This window comes from Scyliorhinus torazame, chromosome 11 (genome assembly GCF_047496885.1).
Source record: "Scyliorhinus torazame isolate Kashiwa2021f chromosome 11, sScyTor2.1, whole genome shotgun sequence".
NCBI classification, from domain to species: domain Eukaryota; kingdom Metazoa; phylum Chordata; class Chondrichthyes; order Carcharhiniformes; family Scyliorhinidae; genus Scyliorhinus; species Scyliorhinus torazame.
Window position 1 is genome coordinate 175,024,880 of NC_092717.1, and position 9,671 is coordinate 175,034,550.

A 9,671-nucleotide genomic window follows, 5' to 3' on the forward strand; every position below is an offset into this window, starting at 1 on the left:
GGGACTGTGTGTTAATGAAACCATTGTAGTTTAAACTGTACTTTGTAATCCAGTTACAACATCAATTGGGATTGTAACACCTTCCTCCTACACCAACTCTCCAACTAAGTGTTCAATCGCTCAGACCTCCTATTTCGATGTTCAATAGCACATGGCACTGGGAGTAGTCCTGAGATTACTGCTTTTGAGGTTTAGCTTTTCCATTTTCTTCCCAACTCCCTAAAATCTGCTTTCAGAACCTCATCCCTCTTCCGACTTACATCATTGGTACCAATGTGGACCACAATCTCTGGTTATTCATCCTCCCCCAGAAGTATGTCCTGCAGCTGTTCCGTGACACCCTTGACCCCAAGACCAGGGAAACAACGCACAACCCTGGAATCAGGTTTACATCCACAGAAATGCCTAGCTGATCCCCTGACTATCGAATCCCCTGTCACTTTAGCGGTTCTACTCTTTTTCCTTTTCTCCTGTACAGCTTAGTCACCCAAGATGCCACAGACCTGGCTCTGGCTGCACTTCCAAGGGGAACAATCATCCTCACCTGTATTCAAAATGGATAACCGATAGCACACAAGATAGACTCAGGGGATTCCTACACTACCTGTCTGGTTCTCTTAGACTGCCTGGCGGTTACCCATTTCCTTTCTGCCTGCATGCCCCTAACCTGCGGTATGACTAACTCCCTAAATGTGAAATTCACGTAGTTCTTTGCCTAATGATACATCAACCATCGATCGATTTCCAAAAACCGTTGTGGGTGGCATGGTGGCACAGTGGTTAGCACTGCAGCCTCACAGCATCAGGGACCCAGGTCCAATTGCAGCCTTGGGTGACTGTCTGTGTGGAGCTCGCACTTTCTCCCCGTGTCTGCGTGGGTTGCCTCTTGGTGCTCCGGTTTCCTCCCACAATCCAAAGATGTGCAGGGGAGGTGGATTGGTCATGCTAACTTGCCCCTTAGTGTCCAAAAGGTTAGGTGGGATTACTTGTTACAGGGATAGGTGGGGGTGTGGGCCTAGGTAGGGTGCTCTTTCAGAGAATCAGTGTAGACTCCTTCTGCACAGTTGTGATTCTATTCGGATTCTAACTCAAGCTTCCTCAGTTGGTGATACTTGCTGTAGATGTGTCCATATAAGACACAGTGAAATGAAATGAAAATAGTTTATTGTCACGAGTAGGCTTCAATGAAGTTACCGTGAAAAGCCCCTAGTCGCCACATTCCAGCGCCTGTTCGGGGAGGCTGGTACGGGAATTGCTGCACCCATGGCTTCCTACATACTGCAGGATATACATTCCAGTCGGCTGAGCTGACCTGCCATACTGTAACTTTAGGATAAGTAGAATAACTTACTAGTTACTCGCCAATTACTTCTTTCCCTTTACTGAAGAAAGTGTCAATTAGTGGAGGCTGGAAAAGAAAAGGAGCAGCTCCCCCACCAAACTCCCAGCTTGATACTCTATGCACGCCAAGCAACTGAGGAACCCCGGTTTTCATACTTGCTGAAAAACATATTCAAGCTTCTGAAAATCCGTTTAAACTAACTTCCTAATTAACTAGCTTAATTAACTTAATACAATGGAAAATACAATGATTGAGTACAATTCCAGCCAATGATGTACTTTCCCCCCGATATATGCCAAGAAGTATCAGCTTTAAAAGCTGACTCAGATTTTAAACCCATTGTTATGAAACCACACTTTATAAAAAATGACTTTATGAAATTACTGGCTGGAAACCACTTATTGTTTTTTAAATGGCTAAAGTCACATTTCAATGACTTGAAATCACAAAGATGGATAACCTTTTGCATCACTGTACCTTCCACCATTCCAACGGCATTGAAATGGAGACAACCCATCTGAAATACCACACCAGGAGCAACTGCCCTAAAAAAAAAATAAGAGTATGAATGGGGCCCATCTCTTACCCCATTAACGAAGCATCCAGACAATCACCTTGGTAGAGGCAAACCAGTAGACATAATCATTTGGACAATGGGACTCTGGCTATTAAAAGAATTTACTCCGACATAATCTAACGTAACTGAATTCACTAGGCATGACCATATTTGAGTCATTGGACAGCTAGAGGCAGTCAGGTAACAAGCCAGATAACCACCTGTTTTCGCTGCAGATCACAACATAGGCAAATGAGACAGTGGAGAAACAAGACACTGAATGGGTTCCTTCCATCTAACTCTCTCCATACAACTTGCAAGTTTTGAACATGGACTGCTGATTTTAACGAGCTATATGCCACAGGCAGAGATGTTTTTTTTAAAGAACTTAGCCCGGCAGCTGCTCTCTCCAGAAGGACAGATAAATCATCCTTCTATATCTTTAAACCACCTTGGTGTCGAACCCAGAAGGACTAAGGAGTTCAGTCTGAGGCCAACCAAGTCACCAATCTTCACGAGCCAATTAAGCCAATCTTGCTTAATCTATCCTCCCAATCTGTAAGTGTATGTGTATGTGTGCGCATACAGGTTGAAATGTTTTAATTATTTTTCTTAGACTAAAGTATAATAAATACAATTCTTTTTTCATTTTTAAAATCTTAAAGAAACCTGTTTTTGATAGACACTGCACATAAAAATTTAAGCACACATTGTATTGGCAAGCACATCCTTTTATAGAAAAAAATCTGTTGCAGTCATCAAGGAGTAGGTAAAGGGGGAAGCCATCCTACCCCTTCTCACCTGGTTATAAACGCCCATGTTTACACCCTGCTTGTGGTATACAAGAAAAAAAAAACCTTCTTCGCTTTCACTGGAGTTTGATCAATATGAATTGGAAGATGGAGTGGCAAATGCTCGATAAACACTGAACCTATCTAACATTATTGCTGTCTAGTTGCAAACATGAGACAGAAAAGATTAAAATTAGCTGAATTCTGAGATACAACAATTGTGTTTAATTAGTATTTGCTCACCCATATTTTTTTTTGGAACAACAGATGGCGTGCTAATATGCAGCTTCCAAAGCATTACATTTTTCCCCTCCAGAAGTAACTTTCTGGGGGTATTCACGGCTGTTAAAAAGGGACAGCAATTGAAACCAACTTATGGAAAAAGGGATGAGAATGGCAGAATGCACTGTTTCAGTAGAAAATCCCTGTTCATTAACTTAGGGAACTGCCAAAGATCATAAAGTCATAAGAATCAGCAGCAGGATGAGGCCATTCTGCCCCTCAAGCTGGTTTGCCATTCAGTAAGTGTTATAACCTGCCTGCTTACCATTGGCTGGGGACTAATGACAATCCTGTGGGAGTATGAGCTTCCCCAATGAAGGGGGGGCGGAGAAACCATTAGTAAACTCCAAGTATAAATAAAGCTGGCCAGTTTGGAACTAGCAGGAAGAAGAGTGCAGCAAGGGAAGTTTATATGTTATTGTAAATAAATGTTATTACTTTGTATCCTTAAAACTCGTGCTGGATTCTTCGTGGCCCTCACAAAACTGGCGACGTGGGTTAAAGTGAATAGCTGTCTACACTGCTGAAGCCACCTCCCTGGATTTTTGTTGGATACAGGTTGGAAGTTGTTTTCTATTATACCATGCCTCTGTACGGACGTTTGGATGTTTTTGATGCTGCGCTGGAAAGCTGGAACCAGTACACACAACGGATGCGTTACTATTTCCGGGCAAACAATATCACCGAAAACGAGCACCAGGTGGTCATATTGCTCACCGCCTGCGGCCCGAATAAGTTTGGGGTGATTAGGAGCCTTACGTACCCAGCTGCGCCGGACACCAAAATGTTTGATGAACTTGTGAATATAGTGGGGCAACATTTTAACCCAACCCCGTCCACGATAGTCCAGCGTTACCGTATAATACCGCAGAGAGGACTCCTTGCCGATTTTCTATCCAGGCTACGCAGGATTGCGGAGTACTGTGACTATGGTGAGACCTTGTCAGAAATGTTACGCGACCGTTTGGTTTGCAGTATTAACAATGCGGCCACCCAGAGAAAGTGGTTAGCTGAGCCGACATTGACTTTTCAACAGGCAATTCAAATAGTATCGTCCCGAGAGAGCGCAGAACGAGGAGTGCAGGAGCTACAGGGAATGGAAGTGCATGCCTTGGGGCGCAACCCCTTCCGTCCGAAAATGTCCCCCCGCACTCGTGCGGTACCTTGGGCGAGGCGACGTCCGGACCGACGCCAGTGGCCATCGGACATTCCTCCCCGAAGGGAGCCTTCTCCAGAACCAATGGATGAGGAGCCATGTCCGTGTCAGACTTGTAGGCGCCGACCCCGTCGCAGACGCCGGTCCTGGGGGCGCCAGAGACGCCGTCGTTCCGACCGAAACTGGGACCAGCCCAGGGGCCGTACCTTCCATGTGGATGAACCTGCGGCGACTACTCCTGAGGACGTGGAGACGGAGGACGACTGCCTGCAGCTGCATTGTGTGGCAGCTCCCCGTGTGGCCCCCATTAAGGTGACAGTACAGGTCAATGGTCACCCGCTTGAGATGGAGTTGGACACTGGCGCAGCGGCCTCAGTGATCGCCCAGAGGACATTCGACCGCATCAAGCAGGGTATACAGACCCTTACATTAACCGACTCACAGGCCAGGTTGGCCACCTACACGGGGGAACCACTGGACATTGCAGGAACTACAATGATCCCTGTTGTTTATGGACGCCAGGAGGGGCGTTTCCCACTTATCATGGTGCGCCGTGCGCGGCCATGGGCCCAGCCTGTTGGGTCGGGACAGGTTGCGCCATTTGCGGTTGTAATGGCAGCACATCCTCCAAACAATTTCTGAAGGGTTGACTGAGGTGCTAGGACGATACCCAGATGTATTCCAGCCTGGTTTGGGGAAAATAAAAGGGGCCGTAGCCCGTATCCAAGTCGAACCAGGAGCCACGCCGCGCTATTTCCGGGCTCGCCCGGTGCCTTACGCCTTGCTCGAGAAGGTAGAAGGGGAGCTCACGCGTTTGGAGTTTGGGTATTATCAGGCCCGTCCGTTTTGCTGACTGGGCAGCACCAATTGTACCTGTAATGAAGCCAGATGCCACAGTTCGCTTGTGTGGTGACTATAAACTTAGTGAATACGGCTTCCCGACTCGACCGATATCCAATGCCTCGCATAGAGGATCTCTCCGCGAAGCTTGCAGGCGGACTCTCCTTCACAAAATTAGATATGAGTCACGCCTACCTACAGTTGGAGCTGGACCTTGCCTCCCGACCATATGTAACGATTAATACACACCGGAGCCTGTATGAATATACACGGTTGCCCTTTTGGAGTATCCTCTGCCTGCGCTATTTTTCAACGTATTATGGAGGGTATTTTGAGAGGTTTACCACGTGTTGCTGTCTACTTAGATGACGTTTTGATTACAGGGACATCGGAGCATGAACATTTGAAAAATCTGGAGGCTGTCCTTAGACGCTTTTCGGAGGCTGGAGTCAGTTTACGTCGCACAAAGTGCGTATTTCAGGCAAAGGAAGTAGTCTACCTAGGTTATCGGGTGGACCGCGAAGGTTTGCACCCCGTCGCAGAGAAGGTGCATGCGATTCAACAGGCCTCCGCCCCGACTGACACTTCGCATCTCCGTTCTTTTCTCGGTCTCGGAAACTATTACAGGAAGTGCCTCCCCAATCTGGCAACTACGCTGGCCCCGTTGCACCTTCTGCTAAAGAAAAATCACACCTGGGTTTGGGGTCAGCCGCAAGAAACCGCTTTCCGGCAGGTAAAGCAACAATTGTCGTCATCTGGGTTACTAACCCACTATGATCCTGGAAAGCCTTTGCTCGTCACATGTGATGCATCCCCGTATGGTATTGGGGCTGTCCTGTCCCACAAGATGGAGAACGGGGCCGAGCGACCGATAGCTTTCGCCTCCCGCACATTGACTGCAGCGGAGAAAAAGTACTCGCAGATCGAGAAGGAGGGCCTGGCAGTGGTTTTTGCGGTGAAACGCTTCCACCAGTACGTGTATGGCCGCCATTTCACTATCGTGACTGATCATAAGCCTCTGCTGGGACTTTTCAGAGAGGATAAGCCAATACCGCCCATTGTTTCCGCACGGATCCAGCGCTGGGCTTTGTTGCTTGCTGCATACGAGTATTCTCTGGAGCACAAACCAGGAATGCAGATAGCAAATGCCGACGCACTGAGCCGATTGCCTTTATCGACCGGCCCCATGTCGACCCCCACGACCGGTGAGGTGGTTGCAACCCTAAATTTTATGGACACCTTGCCTGTCACGGCATCACAGATCCGTGAGTGGACCCAGGCGGAGGCAGTCTTGTCAAAGGTTCGGCACATAGTCCTGTATGGTGGGCACCATAGACAGCTGCCAGGCGAGTTGCGGGCATTTTCCTCCAAGCTGTCTGAATTCAGCGTGGAAGACGGCATCCTCTTGTGGGGGACGCGTGTGATTGTCCCGGAAAAAGGCCAGGAGCTGATACTAAGAGACTTGCACAGTGGGTATCCAGGTGTGATCAAAATTAAAATGTTGGCCCGGAGTTGTGTCTCGTGGCCAGGCCTCGACACCGACATTGAGAAGGTGGCCCAAAACTGCTCCATTTGCCAGGAGCATCAGAAGCTTCCGCCGGCCGCGCCCCTACATCACTGGGAATGGCCAGGGCGGCCTTGGGCACGCTTACATGCAGATTTCGCAGGCCCTTTTCAGAGATCCATGTTCCTTCTACTAATTGACGCCCAGTCCAAATGGCTAGAGGTGCATGAGATGCAGGGGACAACGTCCTGCGCAACAATTGAAAAGATGCATTTATCATTTAGTACACATGGCCTCCCCGAGGTGCTGGTCACGGATAATGGCACTCCATTCACGAGTGAGGAGTTTGCGAGGTTCATGAAAATGAACGGCATACGCCATATCCGCACTGCCCCTTACCACCCGGCTTCAAATGGGTTGCCAGAGCACGCAGTGTAGACATTCAAAAGAGGCCTAAAGAAGCAGTCTTCCAGATCAATGGACACGAGACTGGCTCGCTTTTTGTTTACGTATAGGACCACCCCCATGCGGTGACAGGGGTAGCTCCCGCAGAACTCATGTGTTCCAATATTAACAAATAAAAGTGAGGATGAAATTATTGTGCAGTTGTAATCCCAATTTATTTTTTTTAAAACTCTCCAGAGATTTATATTCTGAAATATCAGACGAGTTAAAGATGCTGACAGAGAACATTCTGGCAATGGAGGTAGTCACGATCATATTGAATGATAGAGCAAGCTCAAAGGATTGAATAGTCTAATCCTGCTCCAACTCAAGACTCTTTAATCCTGAAAATATAATTTAACAATTCAACAGAGTAGCTCTGTCAAAGCAGGTCTTGGTGGGTTCCTTTAACCCTGGAATTTCCCCCTAAACTGGCATACATTATTTGCTTCTCCAAGAGAACTGCAAGACATGCATGTGTTTTCTTCTCCTATCCATGTTTGCATAAATGGGAAAACGTGAAGAGGTTGCCATGCAGAGCCCCAGAGCAATTGACTTTTAGGTGACTGAGGTGGGTAAAAAAAAAGTTTCACTAAAGATGAGGCTGGGATAGAAGCATGTTGTTATAAAGGGAGGGCTAAATAACCTTGTAGTAACAAAGGTGTGTGGTTTGTGGGGTCAGCTGAAATGAAACATCAAGGCTATGCACATTGGGCTGAATCTGATGTAGTTGTCAGAATGGACAGCACAGTGGTTAGCACTGTTGCTTCGTAGCGCCAGGGTCCCAGATTTTATTCCTGCTTGGGTCACGGTCTGTGCAGAGTCTGCACGTTCTCCCCGTGTCAGCGTGGGTTTCCTCCAGGTGTTCCGGTTTCCTCCCACGCGTCCCAAAAGACGCGCTTGTTAGGTAAATTGGACATTCTGAATTCTCCCTCAGTGTACCCGAACAGGCGCTGGAGTGTGAAGACTGGGGATTTTCACAGTAACTTCATTGCAGTGTTAATGTAAGCTTAATTGTGACAATAATAAATATTCTTTTAATATAGAATCAGATACTGAAATGCATAGGTTTTGAAGATCTCAATGATATGGAGATCCTTGCTCAGCAAGAACAAAATTGGATAAACGGAAAGCATTACAGTGATGTTAATGAGTCAAAAATAGTCACTGATAGGTGATATAGATGAGAAAAGAGCCAAGGATGGAACGATGTGGTGGGTCGTATCTCAAACAATGACGAATCAGACTACAGAAGGGAGATAGATCACTTGGTTGCATGGTGTACCGAAAACAACCCCTCTCTAAATGTCGGAAAGACAGAGGAACTGATCATTGACTTCAGGAAGCGTAGCACGACACACCTCCTCTCCTCTCCCCCCTCTCTCTCTCTCTTTCTCTTTCCCCCCCCCCCCCCCCAAAGTCTGCATCATTATCTCCGAAGTGGAGATGATCGATAGCTTTAAGTTCCAGGGGGGTCACCATCATCAACATTCTTTCCTGGTCCACTCACGTTGATGCAACAGTCAAGAAAACCCAACAACATCTCTACTTCCTACGGAAGGTAAAGAAATTTGGCACGTCTGCATCGACTCTCTCAAACTTCTACAGATGTGCGATAGAGAGCATCCTATCCGGCCGCATCACAGCCTGGTATGGCAACTGTTCGGCCCAAGATCGCAAGAAACGGCAGAGTGTGGTGAACTGAGCCCAACGCATCACAGAAGCTTGCCACCCCCACATTAATTCTGTATACACCTCCCGCTGCCTCAGGAAGGCAGACAGCATTATCAGAGACCCCTCCCACCCAGGCTTTGCCTTCTTCCAGACCCTTCCATCAGGCAGAAGCTACAGAAGTCTGAAGACCCACACATCCTGACATAGGAACAGCTTCTTCCCCACAGCTGCCAGACTCAAAGACTCTCCCTCAGACTGATCTGTTCCTGTAAGAACACTATTCACGATGCCCTATGCTGCTCTTGCTCATGTATTTGCTTTGTTTGGCCCTTTGTTCCGCACTGCAACCAATCATTGTCGGTCGATGTGCCATTTGTCAACGTACTCTGTCGATTATTCTTTTTTGTCTACTATGTACATACGATGTACATTCCCTTGGCCGCAGAAAAATACTTTTCACTGTACTTCGGTACATGTGACAATAAATCAAATCAAATCTATATGCACACTAGTTATGATTATAAAGGAGGGAAGATGAAAACATCATTACAGGAAATGCACTGATTGTGTTGGGATACATAGCAGTGTTGGGAGGCCGTTACAGCAGTGCCATTTTTTCACAGTAACTTTATTGCAGCGTTAATGTAAACCTACTTGTGACTGTAAAGATTATTATTATATTATTAAAGGGGACCACCATAGAGAAGCAGGGTGTGATCAACTGTGTTAATCATTACAAAGACGTCAAGGAGGACGAGAGCCAAACGTGCACCGCAGTCACAGAGGACAACTCATAGAACTTACAATGGAGAAGAGGCCATTCGGCCCATCGAGTCTGCACCGGCCCTTGGAAAGAACACCCCACTTAAACCCACACCTCCACCCTATCCCCGTAATCCAGTAACCCTACCTAACCTTTTTGGACATTAAAAGGCAATTTAGCATGGCCAGTCCACCGAACCTGCACATCTTTGGGCCGTGGAAAGAAACCGGAGCACCCGGAGGAAACCCACGCAGACACGGGGAGCATGCAGACTCCACACAGTGACCCAAGCCAGGAATCGAACCTGGGACCCTAGAGC

General features: G+C 47.3%; 1 protein-coding gene across 3 annotated transcripts in view; it reads right to left on the reverse strand.

Annotated features, from left to right (window-relative positions):
- Positions 1-9,671, reverse strand: part of rad54b (RAD54 homolog B) — a 268,427-nt gene that overhangs the window by 210,086 nt on the left and 48,670 nt on the right. Inside the window, exon 2 of one of the 3 annotated variants that reach the window (XM_072468037.1) lies at positions 1,803-1,887. The exons of the other annotated variants lie outside the window; for them this stretch is intronic. The gene's annotated coding sequence lies outside the window, so the exon portion shown is untranslated. The remainder of the gene's footprint in view (positions 1-1,802; positions 1,888-9,671) is intronic. 3 annotated transcript variants of the gene reach the window in all.